The sequence below is a fragment of the Xyrauchen texanus genome, chromosome 8, assembly GCF_025860055.1.
Source record: "Xyrauchen texanus isolate HMW12.3.18 chromosome 8, RBS_HiC_50CHRs, whole genome shotgun sequence".
In the NCBI taxonomy this organism is placed as follows: Eukaryota; Metazoa; Chordata; class Actinopteri; order Cypriniformes; family Catostomidae; genus Xyrauchen; species Xyrauchen texanus.
Genome location: NC_068283.1, coordinates 11,951,889 through 11,965,369, shown reverse-complemented (window position 1 = coordinate 11,965,369; position 13,481 = coordinate 11,951,889). Strand labels below are relative to the sequence as shown.

The window sequence follows — 13,481 nt, the reverse complement described above, 5'->3', positions numbered from 1 at the left end:
TTAGAACTGTTTATAATGTTATTGATGATAATGCAGTTGTTGGGGAGAAAATGTACAAATTGTGACAGCTGAACTGTGATCAACAGTGGGGAGTTAAGAACATGGAAGGGTTAAACAAGATTTAAAAAAAGAAATAAAATGAAATAACACTGACTGATGGTTTTAACAGATGCATATGCCATTGATTATAAACCTTGGGGCTCATAGTAGGTGTGTCTTTAAAGATAAGTTATCGTAAATAACTGTTCCCTTGTTTAGAAAATGAATGGTGTTTTGGAACCAGACTTAAACAATGATTTGATAAAAGACATCTGGAGGGCTTGATGCAACATAAATAGCACTTACTATAACTTCAACCAGATGATTTAAAGGTGCTACATGTAAGATTGACAACAAGTGTTTGAAATGGGTACTGCAGTCCAAATTCTAAATATTGGAGAGTTGTCTGCCCTGCCCCAGACTCGAAGCTCATGTGGGTTGCCAGAATGAGGACATGCAAATTAGCCAACTCAGCATCCACTTTAAAGGATTTCTGGGCTTTAAGCTGTCTCCATCTTCCAAAGGCATCCCCAAAATGTATCCTTGTTTTACTACGCCTCTGGTCATGGTGGTTTTTAGACAGATTGCGAGGCTTTTATAGGTCGGTTGGAATCTGTTATCTCCAATCCAGTTTGTTTGCTGGCTTCCATGGCTGCAGTACGAAGTGGTGTTTGCAAACTTATTCAAATCTGGCAACCCGGCATTGTCGAAATACTATTGGTGAGTGGGCAGTGGGCGGGATTACACAGGCCAAAACAAACAGACATTCTGGCCTGGAATGGAAACTTCAAAGTAGAATACACTGGCTGTAGCATTGTTATCAGAGAAGACAGTATTTCAACTTAGCATGTTTCCTAATTCTCTAATGACATATTATGGTCATTTTATGATTTAGTACAGTAATAAATATTACATATAGTACCTTCAAGTAGTTGAAAGTTACACTTTGATGTTTAGGTTGTGTGTCAATTCAATATGGTAACCTTGAAATCACTATTTTCTGTCTAGATTTGCAATATTTCCTAGTGTAGTGAAATACATATTTCTGGAATGATTACCATATTGCGCACACTTTCATATTACATGGTGAATGGTATTTACATGGTACTTTATTGTAAAGGTACTTCAAAGAATACCATGGTATTAACAAAAAAGAGCGTAATTGTGATTTATTCGATTAATTGACCACATCAAAAATTTTTAATCCATTGACAGCCCTATTGAAAACGCATTATTTTTGCTACATTTGTGCCTCTCATCCACACTGAAACCGCATTTTCCTCCACTGAAAATGGTGACTTTCGAAAATGCTTTCCAAAACAGCTTATTTTGGAAAGCATTGACATTAATGGGATCCACATGACTCACGTCACCGTTGTCCAATACATGGAGCTCTGTGGAGTGAAGCGCACGCAGTACCGCATGTCACTGTAGAAGCTAATTTAGGAAACCGATTAACGTGGATTTGGTCTTACTTAAATGTTAGTGCCATGGTATCACCACAGTCCGTTTTGTAATGGATGCCATTAATTTCACACGTGAACACATTTGGAAGCATGTTCAATTTATTCATTTTAATTTAGTTAAAAGTGCCGTGTAAAACACATGGGAGCACATGCAAAATGCCCCAAAACTACACAAAAACCACATGGAATTTTGTGAAAAACACACAATTTTCTGTAAGCTTGTTTTTGTGAGGGTGTTTATATGCGTCTTTTATCACCAGAAAAAATCTGAGGCTGAGAAACAGAGGGAAAGTAAAGATGCAGAGATCAGAGAGTCTGTAATCCTGACAGACGACAGTGTGTTAATATACCCATTGCATCTGACAGTGATGCTTGGACTCAAAACTGCCTTTTTGGCAGTTTTTGATGGTGAAGGGCATGCGTGAGGGATCCTCTTGGCACAGCCGGTGCTCCTCGGCTAATGGTAAGGGGGGAAGAGAGGTGGAGGAACCCCTCTGACAGGACAAACATGCTGTACCATAAAGCAGTTTGACAGCCTGCTGGAATGGGCCAGAGAGATGAGGACACGACTGAACCACCCCAACGAAATCCAGAGACAACACTATCTCACAAGCTGGAGAATCAATCTGTTCTCGGTACAAACCACCCACCCTTATCTATGGAGACGTATTCAAGAGCGGAGCACAGATTGATTCAGGAGATGACCTCAGATGTGTGTGTTCTGACAGAAATGGTCTGCCACAGAGTTCATTTTAAAAGGGCATATCTGCACTTCATGTTTTATTTAATTTTAAAACAGACCCATAGTATCAGTTAGGAATATCCCATATATGGTTTTAAATAGAAGGCAGCATAAGTTTCCACCAATGGTCTGGGAGCAGAAAGAAGGCAACAAAGAAAGAAAAAATGATAAAAGAAAAGGACATATTATAATAACAGCAATTGAGAGGAAGCCATCTCTGTAATAAAGCACTACCAGATGAAAAGCAGAAAGCCTCTAATTTCATGGGGCAGCAGCAAGCTTATTATCTATTCCAGCTCTGAGCTCTATGAAACCTATGGCAGTCTTAACTAGGGCTTGGCAATATAATTCAAATGACTTCCAGATGCAAATATAAATCTCAAAGCTGGGATTAACGGTAAATTCACAAAACAACATCATCAAGTCATGCAGCGTAGTCTTAAATTCAACTTTGAAGTGCTACAGGAAACACAGAAAAGACAACAGTGTTCATCAGCCCTGTATTTATCACCCATAGTGGTTGAGGAAAGTAAGGTTTGACATTCAGCTTTTTTGCACAGAGGGGGAGGAAGATAACAGGACCCATCAAATGCATCTTTCGCTGTCCGGGAAGACGAGGCAAGACAATTTATATTGTAATATGAAAACTTAATCTGCACTGTTCAACCTGTGCTGCTAGAGCTAACCGCTACAGGGTGCCCCGCTACCACGCATCGCTGACTGAAGATCTGAATGGAAGTAAACAGTTTCATAACACGCAGCCTCTTGCCGTTTTGTAATCGTGCAAGGCCACATCGCAATTTGGGAGCAGGTTTGTTATTATCTTTCTCCGCATTATGAACAGTAAGTGCTACTTTTATAACAGTCATGTCAGCAACTAAAAAACTGTACTATTATCGCACTACTTTATCTAAAGTTGTTAGCTCTAGAGTTCTGCCTGTTCTAAATCAGAGACAGAGATCAAGTGAACCATTATTGTTATTCTTGCAGTCAAAATTTGCACTGTAATAATCAATGACAGCTGTAACTAATCAATGCTGGCAAGTGATCAGGGTATAAGGAGGATAATCCAAGGCTAGGTGTGTGTTAAACGATTTTAAATGCACTTCGCAGAAGCAACTACCCTCCGCGCCTCCACATCGTGCATTCAAAGATTATCTCCTATGTAATCACCACCAGTATTGACAGTCTTATTTTTACTAAACATTGTAATATGTGAAAAATGGAACGGAGACCTACATAAACAGTTTTTTGTGATGACGCAAACTAATTGATTTTAATAGATTCATTGAAATGGACATTTTGAACTGATTTGTGTTTTTTTTTGAAGCTGAAAAGAAACTGAAAACTGTAGTTTACGTCAGAGACGCTATTAAAACATCCATGTCTTAATGGTCTCATACTCCACAAGTCCCAAGAGACAAATCGTGAAAATAATTTAAAATGGCACACTCTTTAGGAAACCAAATGGACAGTCAAAATCACTGCGATACTCACGATGTTGCTGAATTTTATATTGGCAGTAAAAGTTATCGCGACAACATCATTATTATTAGATATATTGCCAACATTTAGTCTTAATGTGACATTTTTTCACCCAGAATGGATCAAGAGAGTCAAGACATGTGTGTCTGTGTCAACACATATATGCCAAGACAGCAAATCAAGGGCAAGGTGAGGGAGTGTGTGTGGGCCCTATCTCTACCAGCAAGCTGTACTGCTCTCAGAAATAGAGCAGGAGAAAGCAGGGCTCCTGGGACTGAAGTACAGGGCTAATAAAAGAGCTCTACTGCTCTCATTCCGACAGACCCAGGTGAGAGAGTGAGAGGTTGTCAGAAGTTAGTTTAGTGATCCGTCTGTTCCGTTTAAATAAGTGTGAGCAAAACACATCTAATCCTGAACAAACACAATGCCTCTTAGCTAGCAACCAATTACCAGCCGTCATTAACCCGTTTCCTCCCTGATTTCTGATCTACGAACATCAAAAAGTCAATTATAACTAGATCGTTATATATTTTGCAGCAAATGCTTGATCAAATTTGGATTCACAAATTCGTACATTTCAGTATTAATGTCCATTTTGCCTTCCAACTTGGAACATTATGAAAATATTTTAATAAATTTTTTTACAACAGGGTTCATTATTGCTAATTTCGCAATATCGCTGCATTGGACAAAACTGTGCACAAAGAGATTGAAACCAGCAGATTCACTTTCTCTCATGGACATACTGGATGTCTCTTGCATGTTTGGCCCAGTTTTAAGTCCCAATCAATTTATCATATTGTGATGCAATGCATTAAATCACAACATACTATACATTGTATTGTGCACTAGTAGGCAGTACCCAGCCCTAGTTGCTATGTGGTTGCTAGGGTGTTCTGGGTGGTTGCTAGGGAGCTTCCAGGTGTTTTTTTTTTAGAGTGTTGCTTACTAATCCAAGTCATAAGAGTCCACCCCCAAGTCTCTATGATGCTCTGGTCCTTATATATCATGTTCTGGTTCATCCATCAATGCAAGTCTATGGGACTTTTTCACCTAGTCATATGGAATGTTTTATGGTTGTCAAATTTTAAGTCAGTTTGCATTCACATTCACAAACGGTGCAGAACTAGTTCAGTTCATGCTTGGGGATAAGAGGATAAAAAAATCTATTGAGAAAAATAGCAATAGAAATGCTTGCCTAAATGTGTTCTTTGGTTATACTTGTATTCTCTTTCATATTATTCCTGTCTTTTCAACTAAGGTAATGACAGGAGGCGTAATTTTGTATCTCGCAATCTTACTTGGAGAACAAAATATATGAAGCTCTCATAGTTTGTCAGTTCTTCCTGCATCAATATCTTGTTGGTCACTTGATCCACTGGGAAAATTCTTCAGACATGACAGAGAATTAAAACTATCATCATTTCACATCATTTGCTCCTCAGGTGGGTTTAAGAATGGATGAGTCCTGATTACATTACAGTTAGGGACAACACCCCCGGCAGCTTTTGTCTATCCAGCCAATAAGCATGCAATTACACACAAAGATTAAAATTTCAATATCATAGCTCACAGCACACCATAACTGAAATCTGTCCAAAAATATTTTTCACTTTGGTCAAGCTATTCTGCTTGTGTGTTCTAGAACAATGAGAGGATTCCTACAGCCTCCAAATGTCTGCAATGTCTTGCAATGTCTCACATTCAAGTGGTCCGTTTCTTCCTCCTTACAATCTCTGGTACGACACCAAATAATTCCAAAACTAAATAAAAATCAACATTTTTAACAATAAAACTTTATAAAACTATACATTTAAAAAAACAAAAACAATTGATATCCATTAAAAATCAGGGATGCATACTCCTAAGAGGTGAAAAAGGTGAGAAGGTCATAGCAAGACTTCCAGGGATACATTTTCATTTGACTTTTGTATTAAATGATTTTTTTGTGTGTTTAAGCCAAAAGCACCCCTTTTAAATGAAAATTTAATAAAAAAAAATTCCCAAACAATTTAGAGCAAATTAGCTTTAAAAGGTGACTTCATTTACAAGGCGAGTGGTTTGAATTTCTGAAGAATAAAGTAGGATGCAAAGTTTACTATCGCTGAAGTTTATCTACAAGCTTACAGTTGAATGGTCCATGTAACTGAACAGTCGAGACAATGTGCAGCTTTGACGCATCCACTGTAGACAACCTCAAGCCGCTGCGGCGCGGCATGTCATCACGTTTCTGATGGGCCACAAAACCGGCCACAGCTTTTGAAAATTCAATGACAAATGGCAAGTATTGCCACAAAGATGTCATTGGGGAATAAAAAAAATCTATTTATGATATAATTTGCCAATAAAACCATTTTCATGACAGTAACATTTTACAGGGGAAAGCGCTTGTATGTACACAATACACTAACCTATTAAGAACACTTACTTATTCATGTGATTAACTACAGTAATCACCAATTGTGTGGCAGCAATGCAATGCATACAATCATGCAGATACGGGTCAGGAGCTTCAGTTAATATTCACATCAACCATCAAGGTAAGTTGAAAAAATTAATCACAGTGGAGAGTAGCCAGACTGGTTTGTGCTGACAAAAAGTCTATGGTTACTCAGAAAACCACTCTGTACAATTGTAGTGAGCAGAACAGCATCTCAGAATGCACATGTCGAACCTTGAGGCAGATGGGCAACAACAGCAGAAGACCACGTCAGGGTGATCACGCAAGTTCTTGGTGAGTGTACATTGCAAGAAAAACACTGAACAAGAAAAGCACTTATCAATACATGAATCTAACTACTTAAGATGGCCCCAACTTCTGACATTTTGCGTCATTCCCTCATTTCTTATTAATCACCTTCGAAATGTGGGCTCACGTGAGAAGGATCAAACAAGCTCCAATGTCTTCACACCGTCGCGGCTCATTAGTGCAGTTAAAATTTAGTTGCATTGCTGGACACGCCCACATTTTATCACCACCAGTCACTGTCATTCATGTCACCTTAAATTGTCAACTCACATTGAAATTAATGACTTGCGGTCACTTTGGCGCTGTATTTGTGAATGGGGCACAAGGCAGAACATTGTAACGTGATTTTAATCAAATCAGTCATCATTTATCTGGAAACTGAAACGGAATACTTAAATGGAGCAGACAAGAATTATAATGGTTTCATTTATCACATCAAACGGAAGCCTAACATCAAAACAAGTCAGAGGCAAATTTTGACAAGCGTTGTTCTCATGGCAACTACTGTACATCACAAGCAGTGAAGGATGCTGCCTCAATTTCTGTTCGTTGCTACACTTATTCAAGAAGCAACAGTATACACTTTGGCAAATATCAGATTTTTTTTTTTTTTAAATGTAACTGACCAATTTTTGCATATCTAACCCAACAATAACAGCATTAACCTGATTTAATACATCACTTACAAGATACCGAAACAGTCGGTGAGAATACAAATGTAATCTTGTGGTGCGTGTGGCCCGATGCTACAATTGGGAGTACACCGTGTTGTGATGTGTCGTCATCTTAGGCCTGTTCAATCGCTGTCTGCTTGTGCAAGGGTGAGAGTATAACAATGATGTAATGCAGGCAGTGAAGAAACACAGAGAAAATGGGTGGGAGGATATGAGTGGGAAATATGGTGACAGAGGCATCATTATCCTAAACAAACCATTGTGTGTGGGAGTGTATGGGAGTGGGGGAGGAATGGAGGGAGTATGTGTGTGTACACACACACTCGCTCAGATCCAAATGAGAGTAGGGTGCTCTCCACTGCAAACGCTTTCTGCATCCAAGGACGTCATATAAAGAGGCACGATGTTTGCCCAGGCTCAACTACAAGTGTGTGAAAATGTGTGGCTTTTAATGTGGGAGATGGAAAGAAACATTACAGAGAAACAGCAAGGAATGAAGTGAAGGATAGGAGTGTGTGTAGGCAGAAATTATTTATAGTCTGTCTCGAACCAAATCCCCATGGCTGTTTTTCTCTTTACAGAGGAAGACCTACACATCAGGCTGCAAATTGCCCGCATGAAGTCCTGTTCCAATGAATGCACCACGCGGGATATTTCCTAACATAGCACAAATGAAGCTATTTTTCACTAAATGACAAGTCTTGCATTTCAGCTTGTGTTGAGCGGAGTGAAGTAACCCCAACATTATCCCCAGGAGTCGGCAGGCACAGCGGTATTGCAGTGCATCCATGGTCGAAATTACCAGTTTATCGTTTTTTTAGAGAGCAGAGAGAAAATGCCATATGATATGATGCTTTGTTCTACATTCTGACTGTGCTAACGTGTTTGAGTTGGTTTGGGAGGCCTGCTCTCACGAGCAGGTGGGCTTTTCAGGAAAACTTTGAAAAAATGAACTGTTCCGACTATAAAAACTGCTCTGTGAAGAGGTTGTTGGCCACGTCCACACTAAAAATGTCTTTGCTATATTTACTAGAGATATTGGATAGTCGACATTCGGTTATCAACATGCCACTATTTGAATACCAAAATCACAATTTGGTTATTCTACATGTGCAATAGAGGTCTTTAACCCGACCTGACTTTCGAAATGTATCTCTTAACACTAGTGATGGGTTTCATTCGCTGTGCTGCGTTCTGAAAAGGTTCAGGTTGCAAAGAGGACTTTATGTGACAGTCTGTTACACAATTAGACATGATTCCAAGTTGTTTTTTGCTCTGGTGTGCATATTTAAGTGCAACAATTTAACAAGTTCAATGCCATTTGAGTTTAAACCATTTAAAAATCAATGCAAGCCGAAGATGCTATTTAACCGTCATTAGGGCGGTGCAACAGGTTCGGACACACCAAGCCCCACACTTCGGGAAGGGCCCCGCGGTGATCACTTTTGCAACATTTTCTGTTGAGTAGTTTGTAGCTTAGCTAGCCACATTTTTATTTATTTTTTGAGTAGCTTGCCCAATTAGAGCTCGACTTGAAGGGGTTTATTTTGTGATAAAGTCCAACTGACTGAACATTTATACCACCTATTTACCAAAGAAATAACATTTAAATTATATATTGTTTTGAGTGAACATTATTTTATTATGTAAGAAGAAATAGCAGAAATAGAATGATACGAGAGTCATATAACAGAGACATACAAGTTAATTGGTCAACGATGAATTGTCAACACATTGTGGTATTGTTTAAAAGTTTGGCTTGAACTTTGTTTGTCCCTTGCATTGTTTGGATGGTTTATTGCTTCAGATTTCCTAAGAGTTGCATCTAAAAAATCTACAGTGGCTTTTTTTGGGGTTATTGGACCCATACTCCACACAAAATCCAAAAAGGGAATGCTTGACAAAACACTCTCAAACTTTCTACACCAGGTTAATACAACCGGTGTACTGGCATTATAAGGCATGACAGAGCTCCATCTTCTTCCAAAAATCTTAATTTGTGTTCTGCTTGGATGGCATCAGGATAAGCAATTAATGAGGGGGGTCAAAAAAGTAACAGTCAGAAATCTGGTGTGGCTACCAGCTGAATTAAGTACTGCAGTGCATCTCCTCCTCATGGACTGCACCAGATTTGCCAGTTCTTGCAGTGAGATGTTACCCCATTCTTCCACCAAGGCACTTGGAAAGTCTCGGACAGTTCTGGGGGGAATGGCCCTAGCCCTCACACTACGATCCAACACGTCCAAGACATGCTCAATGGGATTGAGATCTGGGCTCTTCGCTGCCCATGGCAGAAAACTGACATTCCTGTCTTGCAGGAAATCATGCACAGAACGAGCAGTATGGCTGGTGGCATTGTCATGCTGGAGAGGCCTGCAGGAAGGGTACCACATGAGGGAGGAGGATGTCTTCCCAGTAATGCACAGCATTGAGATGACACACCACCACAGACCATGACAGACCCTCCCCCTCCAAATCAATCCTGCTCCAGAGTACAGGCCTCGGTGTAATGCTCATTCTTTCGATGATAAACGGGAGTCCAACCATCACCCCTGGTGAGACAAAACCACGACTTGTCAGCGAAGAGCACTTTTTGCCAGTCCTGTCTGGTCCAGCGAAGGTGGGTTTGTGCCTATAGGCGACATTGTTGCCGGTGATGTATGGTAAGACCTGCCTTACAACAGGCCTACAAGCCCTCAGTCCAGCCTCTCTCAGCCTATTGCGGACAGTCTGAACACTGATGGAGTGAGTGCGTTCCTGGTGTAACTCAGACAGTTGTTGTTGTTGCCATCATGTACCTGTCCCACGGTTGTGATATTCGGATGTACTGATCACGTGCAGGTGTTGTAACACATGGTCTGCCACTGCAAGGACAATCAGCTGTCCTTCTCGTCTCCCTGTAGTGTTGTCTTAGTCGTCTCACAGTACGGACATTGCAGTTTATTGCCCTGGCCACATCTGCAGTCCTCATGCCTCCCTGCAGCATGCTTAAGGCACTTTCACACAGATGAGAAATGACCCTGGTCATCTTTCTTTTGGTGTTTTTCAGAGTCAGTAGAAAGGTCTCTTTAGTGTCCTAAGTTTTATAACTGTGACCTTAATTGCCAACCGTCTGTAAGCGGTTAATGTCTTAACGGCCGTTACACAAGTAATTGTTTATGGTTCATTGAACAAGCATGGAAAATATTGTTTAAACCCTTTACAATAAAGATCTGTAAAGTTAAGTTTTGGTTTTTTTTTTGCTAAGTTGAGCTTTTTTTTAAGGAATAAATCAGCTTATATGTTGACTTTAAACAGTGTTGTCTTAGTTTTTTGAGAATAGTATTAGTATTGGAGTAGAAATTTTTATTTGAGTTAGTGTAGCTCATAAATTTTAAGATCAGAATAATATTTACTTAATTTTTCTAAAGGCAGTGGGTTTCAACACCAAGTAAAATCAACTAATCACATTTTACAATGGCGGTAGCTCCACCCCTTCCACTACATAAAGCAAGCAGCGAGCGCAGAGCACATGAAGTGTCCAATATTCCACACTCCATTTTGAGGGTTTGAAGTGCATCATCCGGGTACTCAAAGTACACTTCTTTTGTCACATTTTCAGAGTTAACATGCTACTCACACTAGTTACTTCTGCACTATTTCTACATCATTTTGAAGCGCATGCAGTTTGGAACACACGTTCTCACATTTCATTTACATCTGTCACTATGTTTTTTCGAACTCCTCCAAGGCCACTGGTCCAATTTGCATGAAAAATGTACAGATCCTTTTGAAATCAATGCATTTTTTGTCTTTGGCCCAAATCGACTTCGCTTAAACCAATATCTTCCAAATGATTTGACAAATCAAAATTCCACTGATAAATTTGTCAAGAGGGTCTATAAATATCTATAAAAATGCATGCAAATCAGACCAGCGGTATAGGAAATAGAAAAAGTACGTTTTTGAGAACCTCAAAATGAAAAATGTTACAAACAGAAAATCAGATATGTTTATGTTTCACTTCACTCTGGGAAACGGAGAAAAAAATAAATAAATAAATAAATAAATAAATAAATAAATAAATAAATAAATAATCTAATTTTTACCTCATATGGTTGCTAAGATATAAATGAAAAATATAAAGTGCTTATTATAGCAACACCTTTTATATAAGCAGTAGTATACATTGTAAAATCAGTGTAAATACAAATGCAGTTCTTATTTATTATTAGGGACTTCTAATAATACTTCGCTAAGGAATAGTTTAACAAAAGTCCTGTCATTATTTACGGTCATTTTTATGTCATTCAAACCCAGTATTCTGACATTTGTTTTCCATGGAATACTATAAGAGAATTTTGGAAGAATTTGAGTTTGAGGCATCCATCACTGCAGCTGTAACAGACTGATCTCAATGTGATTCACTCTCATCGAGAGAGCATAAGAGAGACAGAGAGAGTGGGATTCAAGTGCTAATACCATTTTTGAGTTCAAATGAGAGGTGAACTGCAATCTGTAGATTGCTTTAGGTATAAAGGGACATTTATTCCGCCTTAGTCCACAAACTTCCAGTGGAAATGAAATTATGTTGATGCTGCTTTCATGTCCTGAGCAACAGTCATTAGAAACTCATGATATCTGCAACAAAAGTTGACTATATTCACTCAGGGCTTCCATTTGCGGGCCAGAAGTCAAGGGATCAAGGTTTGGCTGGTTAGAGTGTAGAATAGATGCAGTAACTACATCATTCTGGTGGCAAAAAGCATCTTTTTCTATATACAGCCTTTCAAAAGTAGCCATGAATGGGAATAATTTCCCTGCCTCTAGCCGATTCCCATTTGCAACAAGCATAAGGTCTCACACACACACACAAAACACACACGAACACGAGCGCACACACACACGCACACCCTTGGCAGAACAAACAACCAACCAACTAACAATTCTGAAAGCATTCCTGTAGCAGAAAGTGAAAAGCTCTTTCAAGAAGTTAAAACTGGCAGGTCTGGAGCACTCAAACTAGTGCCGCTGTTTACACCGTTCATAAATAATGCACCGCCTTGTTTCCACGTAGCATAGCAAATGAATTCCCAAGCACTGCTGTCAGCCTTTTGACTTAATTTTCTCTGCAAACTCGTAAAATTGAGCGAGTGAAATAAGTAATAAGTAATTATTTACACCGGTACATAAACTACGTCTGAAATGTGTCAGATTTAAAAGGTACTCACTGTACAAAGTAAAAAGCTTTTCACAGGTGCAAATTCCCAGTAAACCTGACACCTGCGCCTAGTGAAAACAACATCAGTACATTGCTGCACTGTTCTTAATAAGTATATTTCTGTTTTTCAATCAAAATTATTATTATAACAACCTTTAACCAGAATAACCTCTCTGAGATTAAAAATCTCTTTTACAGGAGTGTCTTGGCCAAGATGTACAGCAAATAATAATAAAAAAAAATAAATACACAGCCCAATTTAAACAAACATTTACAATACTAAAAACACTTACAAGTCACTGATTCATCTGCAAGGTGACAAATGATAAATGTAAAATGTTCCATAGACACCAAGTTTTGTAACGTCATTTTCACTTGAAGAGAATTCCAGTCAAACGGAGCTGCATACCTAAAAGCCCTTTTACCTAATTCAGTTCGAACATTGGGAACAGCAAGAGTATAACAATTTTGAGAACGAAGGGAATATTTCCAAACACGGTTACGTTAGATCAAACAGCAGAGATAGGGAGGCAAGAACTCCAAGATAGACTTGTATATAGTTGTATACCAATGCAACTCTTCTAATAGACAAAGAAGGCCAAGCTACTCTATTATACAATGTAAAATGATGTGTTGAGGGTTTACAATTCGATAAATCTCCATGATACACAGTATCCAAAGAAGATAGATAAGATGGAGCAAATTGATACACAACATCCCCATAATCAAGTACTGGTAAGAATGTAGCAGAGACGAGTTTCTTCCTTACAATAAATGAAAAACAGAGCTTGTTTCGGAAATAAAACCCTAGCTTTGTTTTCAGTTTTTTCTTTAGCCGAGTAATGTGAGAACTAAAAGATAGTGTATCATCGATAATAATACCAAGGTATTTATACTCTTTCACTAACTTAATCACATTTCCTTTCAAAGACTGAAGATTATTTACTATTTTCTTTATACTTCAAAATAACATGTTTCATTTTATCAGCATTCAAAACAAGTATTAAATTGTAAAGCCGTAACTGAATGACATCAAAAGCTAATTGTCGATTATGCAAGGCTTGCTGCTTAGAGGAAACACTACAATACATAACAGTATCAACAGCAAAACAATTATCAACACTTT

At 38.7% G+C, this 13,481-nt stretch overlaps 1 protein-coding gene across 4 annotated transcripts in view; it reads right to left on the bottom strand.

Annotated features, from left to right (window-relative positions):
* LOC127647679 (brain-specific angiogenesis inhibitor 1-associated protein 2-like) overlaps nucleotides 1-13,481 on the bottom strand; it is a 132,212-nt gene that overhangs the window by 76,657 nt on the left and 42,074 nt on the right. The gene's annotated exons all lie outside the window — the stretch shown is intronic.